At 51.7% G+C, this 10,632-nt stretch overlaps 1 protein-coding gene across 1 annotated transcript in view; it reads left to right on the top strand.

Moving 5' to 3' along the window:
• The first annotated feature begins 5,883 nt into the window (after positions 1–5,883).
• LOC106820782 (plectin-like) overlaps positions 5,884–10,632 on the top strand; it is a 10,124-nt gene continuing 5,375 nt past the window's right edge. The window contains exons 1-2 of the mRNA XM_014825352.1: positions 5,884–5,897; positions 7,215–7,376. The gene's annotated coding sequence lies outside the window, so the exon portion shown is untranslated. The remainder of the gene's footprint in view (positions 5,898–7,214; positions 7,377–10,632) is intronic.

The following is a 10,632-nucleotide window of genomic DNA, read 5'->3' as shown; positions in this document are numbered from 1 at the left end:
GAGAGAGAGAGAGAGAGAGAGAGAGAGAGAGAGAGAGAGAGAGAGAGAGAGAGAGGCGTTCATATATACACATGACCATCTTCACCTGAGTTTCCACGGATGGACTTTGCATCTCCCGCGCTTTCATCTCCGCGCGTCTGCGTGTATGCGTGACCCATTCGTCACACCACCTAGTTAGTTGGCTACGCGGCGTCGGCCGGAGAGGTACGCACGTACGGAGAGGTAGGATGGGAGAAGAGAGGAGAGGTCCCGCGCGTCTGTACCGCCGCCACCGCCGCTGCGTTTAGAATGCGCAAATATTGACGTGGGCTGGCACCTGTGTTTGTTCCACTCGTCCGATAGCGGCCCGAGCAAGTGCCGCACTGCACCGCCTTTACAACTTACCTCCGTGAAAATATCCCGCGTGTGGTGTGACCGTCGTCGCTGGCGACCGTGGCTCTCTGATGACAGGGCAACATTCCACGCCAGACGGGATAGAAGTGTTGGATTGATTTTGTTGGATTTTTTTTCCTCCGAAGCGCGTCACGAGTGCACGTGCTATCTATCGTGTGGTTCGCGGTGTAAATTCCGCGTTCGTCTGCAACCGACAAAACGGGAAGACCGACCGGAAAAGCGGATCTCATCGCTTTTTCCGCCTCCTCCCAGTCGCCGACACGTGGTGCCGTAGTTATTGTGCAGACGCACACGGGCCGTTAATCCTCCATGGATCGTGTGTAGTCGGCGGATGTCTGTATATATATTATACGCTGTCTTGTCTGCGCACACGAGGGAGGCAGCGAGTGTGTAGGTGTGTGCGCGTGTGCCAGAAATCGACATTCGACGGAATTTCGTGCTCCATTGAAGATGTTTGCTCGGATGCGCAGTATAGTGGGGGTTTTCGCTGTCTGCTGCACTCTGTGAGCATACACTGCCGGTGAGGATACAGCGCACACGTACACACATACGCGAATCTTCTGCTTAACTCTAACTCTGATACGCAGCAGCCCGGTGAGACAGAACGCTGTGTGTGTTTGTATACGTTCCTTCCGTAGAGAGACTGTGAAGTAAGGTTGAAGGCAGGATGCTGTGTGAGGATACAGCACACACATGCGGATCCTCTGCTTAACTCTAACTCTGATACGCAGCAACCCGGTGTGTGTTCACTTACATTCCGCTCGTAGAGAGACTGTGAAGTAAGGTTGAAGGCAGGATGCTGTGTGTTCGCATACATTTCTTGTAGTGAATCTGTGAAGAAAGGTTGAAGGCAGTCCGGAGTGTGTTTTCGCATACATTCCTGTCTCCAAGAATCTGTGAAGTAAGGTTGGAGGCAGTGTGCTCAGTGAGGATACAGCACACACATGCGGATCCTCTGCTTAACTCTAACTCTGATTCGCAGCAGTCCGGAGTGTGTGTTCACTTACATTCCTTTCGTAGAGAGACTGGGAAGTAAGGTTGAAGGCAGGACGTTGTGTGACTGACGACGACTTAGGTCGGACGCGTGGTGGGACGGCCTATCATCGTGTAGAACTTGTGTGGTGGTGTGGTAAGAGGGAGGAGGGATGTGTCTGTTGGGATCAGGAAAGAAGAGCAATCTGTTATCCAATGAAGGAGGGGCAGAAAGCAACGGCTGCATAAGCACGTATCTATTACCACGACAAGCAGAATCGATCTATCAATAAAATCCGCCCAACAACAACAACAACAACAACAACAACAACAACAACATGACTGAGCTGTCTCTCGCACCGCTTACAGAGCAACAAGGCCCCGAGGAGCCACTAGCCGACCACGTCTCCTCTCTCTACGTGACGCTGGACAACGCTGCCAGGGAGCTGGAGGCTCGCTGCGCCACCCCGCTGCCCAAGGACATGGACAGCCTAGAGCAGCTGGTTATACAGCACAAGGTAGGGGCCCGGATGACAATCCCCGATCCCAGTCGCTGTGCGGGCGGTGCGATGGGAGGCGGGTTAGAGGCGTTGCCGCGGGAGGCAGGTTGATGGTGTTGCGACAGGAGTGGTGTGGAAATGTTGTGCAGAAACTATAAGGGTTTTATAGCAGTAATTTGTATTAGTGACGGGGCGTTCGATAATGTGTATGTGTTAGGTAAATAATTAGGTAATGATGTGTTGGAAGATGTTGCGTGTACTGATGAGAATACATGTAACCTACCTAAGCCTACCTATAATCAATGCTGATTTTTTTCCCCATGTGACAGGAGTTTGAGAACAGTCTGCAGCTGTTTGAGCCGAAGGTTGAGTCGATACAGAAGCAGGCACGCAGCATTCCTAAGGGAGGCATGGCTCCTCAGGTGCAGTCCACGCTGAACCTGATGGTAGATAAGTGGGATCACCTGTGGGCTCTCTCACACATCTACGTCGAAAGGTAATCTATAGATATATAGCTAACTATAGATGGAATAGCTAATGCTGCGATGGACAAATGTCAATTGCCAGTAAGTATATATAGGTACCATGATAATTAATTGTTGTGGGTTGCTGGTCTGACTCTTTCCCAGTGTCTTTTTCTCCCGTCTCTTTCTTCCTTCATCTCTCCTTCCTCTGTTTCGCTCTCCCTCTCGCTCTCCCTCTCTCCCTCTCTCTCTCTCTCTCTCCCTTTCTCTCTCTCTCTCTCTCATGTTGCTCGTTAAATTTCACCTGAAACTCGTTAACGGTCTTAATATATACGGCGACGTCGCGGTCGCGCGTTAAAATTTTAGCGAGGCTGATTCACAGTCATAATATTTCGCAAGCGTTGGTTGCAAGTTATGCACGTGTAAGTTAGCGAGATGTCTAGCCGAGCATATAGAGAATCCTGTGTGAAGTATAGAATGAAATAAGGGTGGTGTTTACCGCATAGACTGCATACAGTACTGTGTTGTTGTCAGTGCAAGATAAATTCTATTTTGAGCTTTCCCGAGAGTTAAGAAATTAGCATCGTCTCCTACCCCACCCCCATGTGCTGTTAATTATGTATGAGGAAAGGCAGGCACTAAACGGCAAAAACCCTTAACGCGTTGAATGTGAAATCTTTCCATAAACACGGCATATTTGAACAAATTGCGACCGACACGGCCCGCCGGCTTTGACGCCATCGCCAATCTTTTTTCTCTCCCGCGCCCGTGTGTGTGCTCGGGGAAACTGGGACTTCTATTGTGGGTATTCCAGGGTCGAGCGGCGGCAGAGGTCGAATGAAGGAGGGTGGGGTGGAGGGGGAGGGCCTCCTCGAATTGCCATCATCTGGTGGCAAGGTTAATCGAAGAAGGTTGGGGGGAAGGGGAGGGGCAGCCCTCGAATTCCCACCCGAATGAATGCACGCCAACAAATTTCCGATGACCCATCTCGCTCGCAAAAACATGTTGAAACAGCTCTTGAAACAGCTCCTTCTCTCTCCGATCTTGCGTTTCTCTGTCTTGTGTTTCTCCCTCCACCCCACCCCACGTGCCAGTCTTCACCGTCATTATAATCCGCTGCTTCAGGAGGAGACGAGGATGGATAAGATTCATCCGCTGGAGGCAAAGCGAAACTGTGATCAGCTGGAGCACACGATTAAGCGGACGGAGGACAGCCTGCGTGCGATCTTCATCGACCTGCAGACGCTCACAGACGGCAGGTACCACCAGGCAGCCAGCATGATGCAGCAGTAAGTACTTACCACTCTTAAACCCGGTGTGACACTCACGGACACTCGTAGACACTCACAGACAGACACTCACAGACAGTCACAGACAATCGCAGACACTCACAGACACTCACAGACACAGACACTCACACACACTCGCAGACACTCACAGACGCTCGCAGACACTCACAGACAATCACAAACAGCAGGTACTACCAGGCAGCCAAGCATGATGCAGCAGTAAGTACCCAACCGCGCAGTCTATCACTCATAACACACAGTTTATCACTCGTACTGCGATGTTTTACCCCCCCATTGATACCACCTATTGAACGAGAGAGAGAGAGAGAGAGAGACGAGAGAGAGAGAGAGATTGTGAGCCGAAAAGAGAGAGAGAGAGAGAGAGAGAAGAAGATGATGAGGGACGAGAGAGAGAGAGAGAGGACCATCAGAGAGAGAAGAGAGGGAGCGCAAGAGAGAGAGGATAGAGAGGGGAAGAGTGAGTGAAGAGAGGAGAAGACAGGGGAGAGAAGAGAGAGAGACGCAAGAGAGAGGAGAAGAGTGAGAGAGGGAGAGAGAAGAGAGAGAGGAGCGAGGAGAGAGAGAGAGAGGAAAAGAGAGAGAGAGAGAGAGAGAAAGAAGAGAGAGGAAAGAGATTGCGAGTGACCTCACGTCGGAATGATCGTAACTACATTCATGGGGGGAAATTTTTATTTCTGCAGAAAGCATTGGATTTTTTGACCATAAACGTAATTTTCTAACGTAACTTGTCCTAATGTTCTTGTCCATTCCCGTCAGAGCGCAGGATACTCCAGGGAACGACTCGCGCAGCTGCAAGGACGACGACCAGGGGGTCGTTCTCGCGCTGAACAAGCGAACGTTCACGAAAAACCGAGCAGCACTAGTGGTGACCGTGGGGGACGACGGAGGTCAGTGTCCCAGAATGCGCCATACGTTCGAAACAAACGTGTCTTCAAAACGTGCAGGAGTCGCATCGCAGGGATGAAGACGGAAAAACTGGTGAGATGAACCACTTCAACCCCCCGTTAGAGGGAGTTTTGCTGGTAGTTTCCCCTGAAGACATCGCATATGAAACGGTCTCTGACACGATCGGTCATCCCCCACCTACTACTAACCCACCACTTACTACATCCCTCCATTACTCTTGTTTGTTCTTTTTTTGTTTGTTTGTTGTTTGTTGTTTGTTTGCAACAAGCCATCGTTTGTTATAGCCCCCGCGGAACTTATATCGGCTAGTGGATGGATCACGATCATCGGTTGAACACGTGGCTCGAACAAGCGCTTGCGTTATTCAACAATTCATAAACTCTATTTTTTTTTTTTTTAAACTTGAACAAGAAAACTTGGAAAAGTAGCCATGAGAATTCAGGAGATATCATACGGCTACTTACAAGTAACTTTTATTAACATAATTATTATACACACAGTAGTAAACAGTGCCAAAACACACAGTCAAAGACAGGGTAACAAAGCAAACATAACATGACACACACGTACTATGCACACCCAACGTTAAACGCAACAACGCAGGATTCAAACACCCGAGGTAACCGATTGTAACCGATCACGGTTACTATGGGTCCAACCGAATGATCGTTACGAAAAATGACAAACCGATGACAAACACTACTTATCAACACAGCTCCACTGCCACACCTACGGCTACGCACCATCCGATCACGCCCTTGGCCAATTTTCCCCTATTATGATAGTACACCCATCAAAGTATAAGTACCTCCGCAACGGAGTGCAGGGAGGTAATGTGACACCTCCCGTGTGATGTTCGTGTGAATGATGTGATATTGTAAGCCAGCAGCGAGCCACAGCAGCGCGACGATCGATTTCAGCACCAGCTCGCCTTAGGCCGCCAGTCGCAGCAGCTCGCCTTAGAATGTCCAGACAGCAGCCAGCAGCAGCGAGCCAGCTGTTATACACATTATACATGTTACACGCTCCGCGGAGTATGACTCTTTTTGAAGTGCGCCCCTGTCGGAGTTTGTCCCTCCTATTGTTTGTGTTTGTTGTTTGTTTGCATATCAGCTTTCGTTTTTTCTTCCCCGACACAGATGGAAGTCGAGTCGTCCAAGTGGGGGCGACCTGCCCTCCGCTGCAGCACTTCCTCTCTACCACGCAAACCTTCACACAGCAGGTCTCGCAAGTTCAGGATCGCGCGCGACCAGTGCGTCGCCCGCGCAAGAACACGCTGAAGCCCCGGAGGAGACGAAAGCTCTACTGCAGCTGGCTGAGGGGAAGATGGGAGCCCTCTACACCAGCTACTCGTACGGCATCATCTTTGTAAGGACGATGTCGGCGGCGCGGCGGCGGCGTCTTCATTGTTGGTCTTGTCATCGTTCCGATCGGCCGGTGTCGTCGTGTTGCAAGTCTGGAGCAGTTGCGGCCGGTAGTGCATGGGCACGTGCTACTGTGGTGGATGTGGTTGGTGGTGATGGCGGTGCTACTGTGTGGTGTGGGGGTGTGATGGCGGGTGCTACTGTGTGGCTGTGGTAGGTTGGTGATTGGCGTGACTGTGTGGCGGTGTCAGTGGTGGTGAATTGGCCGGTGCTACTGTGTGGGATGTGGTCGGTGGTCGATGGCGGTTGACTTACTGTGTGGCTGTGGTGGTGGTGATGGCGGTTCTGCTACTGTTTGGCTGTGTGTGTCGACCTGATGGCGGTATGCTTACTGTTGTGAGATTGGTGGTGGTAGATGGCGCGTGCATTACTGTAGTGGAATGTCGGTGATGTGATGCTGCTACTGTGTGGCTGTAGGTGTGGTGATGCGGTGTACTGTGGGTGTGGTGGTGGTGATGGCACGGTTTGCTATGCATGTGGCATGTGGTGAGGTGGTGATGCCGCTTGCCTAACTGTGTGGATGTGTGTAAATGGAGGTGGTGATGGCGGTATGTGCTACTGTGTGGCTTGGTAGGTTGGTATGGCGGTGCTACTGTGGCTGGGGCAATCCAAAAAACAAGGAACATGTGCTGGTGATGCGGTGCTACTGTGTGGCTGTGGGGTATGGGTGATGCGGGTGCTACGTGTGGCAGTAGTGGTGGTGATGGCGGTGCTACTGTGTGGCTGTGGTGTGGTGATGGCAGTGTACTGTGTGGCTGTGGGTGGTGGTGATCGGCGGTTGGTCTGTTTGTTAGAAATGATCATTCCAAAACGTCACTTGTTTCATAGTCGAGAAGTTTGAAGTTTCAAAGTCGTCGCGAAACAAATCTCCGCATCGGCGAGTACTTTACGTAGGCCCAGCTCTCATGGCAGCGAGTGTTATTAATGCAGTTCCTATCTCTCTTATTTCTTTCTCTCTACACTCTCTTTTTTCGTCTGCGTCTCTATCCTTCCTCTCGGTCCCTCTCTCTCTCTCTCTCTCTCTACATCTCTCTTCTCCCTCTCTCTCCTTCTCCTCCCTCCTCTCCTCCTCTCTCTCTCTCTCTCTCTCTCTCTCTCTCTCTCTCTCTCTCTCTCTCTCCTTCTCTCTCTTCTCTCTCCTGCTCGTCTCTCTCTCCTTCTCTCTCTCTCTCTCTCTCTTCATCTCTCTCCGTCGATTAAACGACCCATCCGTTCCATCTCTCTCTCTCTCTCTCCACCGCACAGGACACATCTGTGAACAGACTGCATCACCTGAAGTCCTTGCACGGCTTCGTGGAGTCAGCGACGCGCGAGCTGACGTGGCTGAACGAGCGCGAGGAGACGGAGATCGCGCGAGACTGGAGCTCCAAGAACCTCAACGTTGGAGACATAGAGAAGTACTATCAGGTGCGTGGCAGAGAGGAAGGGTGTGTGGCAGAGAGGAAGGGTGTGTGGCAGAGAGGAAGGGTGTGTGGCAGAGAGGAAGGGTGTGTGGGAGAGTGCGTGGGTGGGTTTGGGAGAGGGAGTGGGTGGAAATGTGAATGGGTGGTAGAGTGGGCAGGTGGAAGAGTGGTTGGAAGGGTGGGTGGTTAGGAAAGTTAATTGGTGGGGGAGCAGGTGATAGGGAGGGTGGGTGAGAAAGTAGGTGGGTGAGTGGGGGTGCCGGAGCGGGTGAAGAGTTGGTGAAGGGTGACAAGGTGGGAGTAGTGTGGGCTATCATAGGTGAGTTAGCATCACGAGGCAGAGGGGAGAGATCTGGTGTGAGTTAGCATCGAGCGAGCGGCAGAGGGGTAGTAGTCTGGGTGAGTTATGCATCAGCGAGGGCAGAGGGGTGAGTCTGGGTGAGTTAGCATCAGCGAGGGCAGAGGAGGGTGGTGGTAGTAGTGAGAGCTAGGAAAACCTGGGAGTTAGCATCACGAGGGCCAGGGGGAGAGTCTGAGTGGTGAGGTTACATCAGCGGAGGGCAGAGGGGAGAGTCATGGGTACTTTAGCATCAGCGAGGGCAGAGGGGGAGAGCTCTAGTGAGTTAGTTCACGAGGGCGAGGGGAGAATCTTGGCGCTGAGCTAACGATTAGTGAGAGTCGAGGGGAGAACCCTTGGGTGAAGTTTTAGCATCAACGAGGGGAAGGGGTAGAGTCTGGTGTGAGTTAGCATCAGAGAGCCACCAGAGGGGAGCAGTCTGTGTGAGTTTAGCAATCAGCAGAGCACACAGGGAGAGTCTGGTGAGTTAGTTAGTCAGCAGAGGGCAGGAGGGGTAGAGTCTGGAGTGGTGTTAGCATCAGCGAGGGGAGAGCGGGCCTAGAGTACTGGGTGAGTAGCATCAGCGATGGGCAGAGGGGGAGAGTCTGGTGAGTTTAGCATCAGCGGGGAGAGGGGAGAGTCTGGGTGAGCTAACGTTAGTGAGAGCAGAGGGGGAGAACCCTGGGTGAGTTAGCATCAACGAGGGACCCAGAGGGGAGAGTCTGGGTGATGTTAGCATCAGCGAGAGGCAGAGTGCGGTAGAGATCCTGGTGTGAGTTAGCATCAGCGAGGGACGAGGGGTATGTTGGGTGAGTTGCATCAGCAGAGGGAGAGGGGTAGAGTCTGGGTGAGTTGCATACAAGCGAGGCAGAGGGGGAGAGTCTGGCTGAAGTTAGCATCAGCGAGGGACAGAGGGGGAGAAGTCTGGGTGAGTATAGCTTCAGCGAGGCAGGAGGACGGGAGAGTCTGGGTGAGTTAGCATCAGACGAGGCAGAGGGGAAGAGTCAGGGTGAGTTTTAATCAGCGACGGGCGAGAGGGAGCAGTCTGGTGAGCTAACGTTAGTGAGAGCAGAGGGGGAACCCTGGCAGTGAGTTAGCTATCAACGAGGGATGAGGGGGAGAGTCTGGTGTGGTTGCCATCATACGAGGGCAGAGGGGTAGAGTCTGGGTGAGTTAGCATCAGCGAGGGCAGAGGGGTAGAGTCTGGGTGAGTTAGCATCAGCGAGGGCAGAGGGGTAGAGTCTGGGTGAGTTAGCATCAGCGAGGGCAGAGGGGGAGAGTCTGGGTGAGTTAGCATCAGCGAGGGCAGAGGGGGAGAGTCTGGGTGAGTTAGCATCAACGAGGGGAGAGGGGGAGAGTCTGGGTGAGTTAGCATCAGCGAGGGCAGAGGGGGAGAGTCTGGGTGAGTTAGCATCAGCGAGGGCAGAGGGGGAGAGTCTGGGTGAGTTAGCATCAGCGAGCACAGAGGGGGAGAGTCTGGGTGAGCTAACATTAGTGAGAGCAGAGGGGGAGAACCCTGGGTGCGAGGGTGCGGGTGTGCGTTACTGTAAGCCCTCACGGCCCAACATGTCTTCTGTCACCTGCCTGTGTCGTTGTTTTCCACCCACGCCTGTAGTGTGGTGCAGCACTGCCGGTGTCTTACTCACGCTCATAGAGTCTATGTACCCCAGGGTACTGCCGCAACGTACCCTGGGTATGGTCCGGTATACCGGAACGTACCCTGGTAACTATTTGATATGGTTAGTGTTAGGGTTAGGGTTAGGGTTAGGGAGTAGGCGTAGGCGACTCCCTAGACTCGTTAGTGGAGTAGGCAAGGTACGGTCCGGCTTATTAGATAGTACCAGGGTATCCAGACCCTCTCAGCCTCACTCACCCACCGCGTGTGCGATAGGTGGTAGAGGTAGAGGTGGTAGGCTGTATGGTAACGTAACTTTTAACAGTTGCACGTCTGACCGTATACGTGGAAGCGGTCCATGTGTGCAGTGTTTCATAGCAGATCAGACCAAAATAAGTACGTAACTTAGATTGATCGAGATTAATAACATAATCATTGGAGTTGGTCCGAATATTTAACATCATATATATATAATATTAGATATGTATGAAATAACAAGGATTTTAGTCATATTTACAATACTATAATTAGGTTTAGTGACAAATAAAAACATTGAAAAGAATAATTGAAGACGGTATGCTTCTAAACCCCATGTGATGTAAATAAAGGCAATTTACGTTCATGCGAGTTCCAGTAATGATCAGAAAATTTCCTACGTATGTGTAAGCATTATGCAGCCATAGCTGTTCAGTGTCATATATACAGTGCACATATATACTTGCCACGCGAATTCGCTGAAGATGATTCACTATTTGCTGCCCTTAACTGTGCCCACACACTATAATGCTGGGCTGTAGCTAGCACTCCAACGAACTAGGTTTACCAAATACTTGTCTAGTTTCATTGAGTATTAGTACATTAATTCTGGTTGCTATTAGGTGCAGCTAGTAGTAGTGCAGGCACTGCTGCATCCCACTTGGTGGATCGCACTGGTGCATCTCACAGGGTGGATCGCACTGGTGCATCCCACTTGGTGGATCGCACTGGTGCATCCCACTTGGTGGATCGCACTGGTGCATCCCACTTGGTCGATCGCACTGGTGCATCCCACTGGTGCATCCCACAGGGTGGATTGCCGGCACGTTTTTTGCAGTGTGATAATCATTGTTTTTTCTTTTTGTTTTTCCTCTTCCACCTTTACGCGCACACGGCCTATCGTGTAGGGAGAATATACACCATCGAAGGTTAGACGCGTACGATGTATCGTTACGTATCGACGGTCCGCCGCCGCCGCTGCTGCTGCTGCTGCTGCTGCTGCACGCGCATATATACATACGCTCACGCTTTTCACATGCTTCGCAGACGTGG

Source organism: Priapulus caudatus, unplaced genomic scaffold (assembly GCF_000485595.1).
Source record: "Priapulus caudatus unplaced genomic scaffold, Priapulus_caudatus-5.0.1 Scaffold47, whole genome shotgun sequence".
Classification (NCBI taxonomy): Eukaryota; Metazoa; Priapulida; class Priapulimorpha; order Priapulimorphida; family Priapulidae; genus Priapulus; species Priapulus caudatus.
The sequence above is the reverse complement of the archived record's forward strand: the minus strand, read 5'-3'. Positions and strand labels throughout refer to the sequence as shown.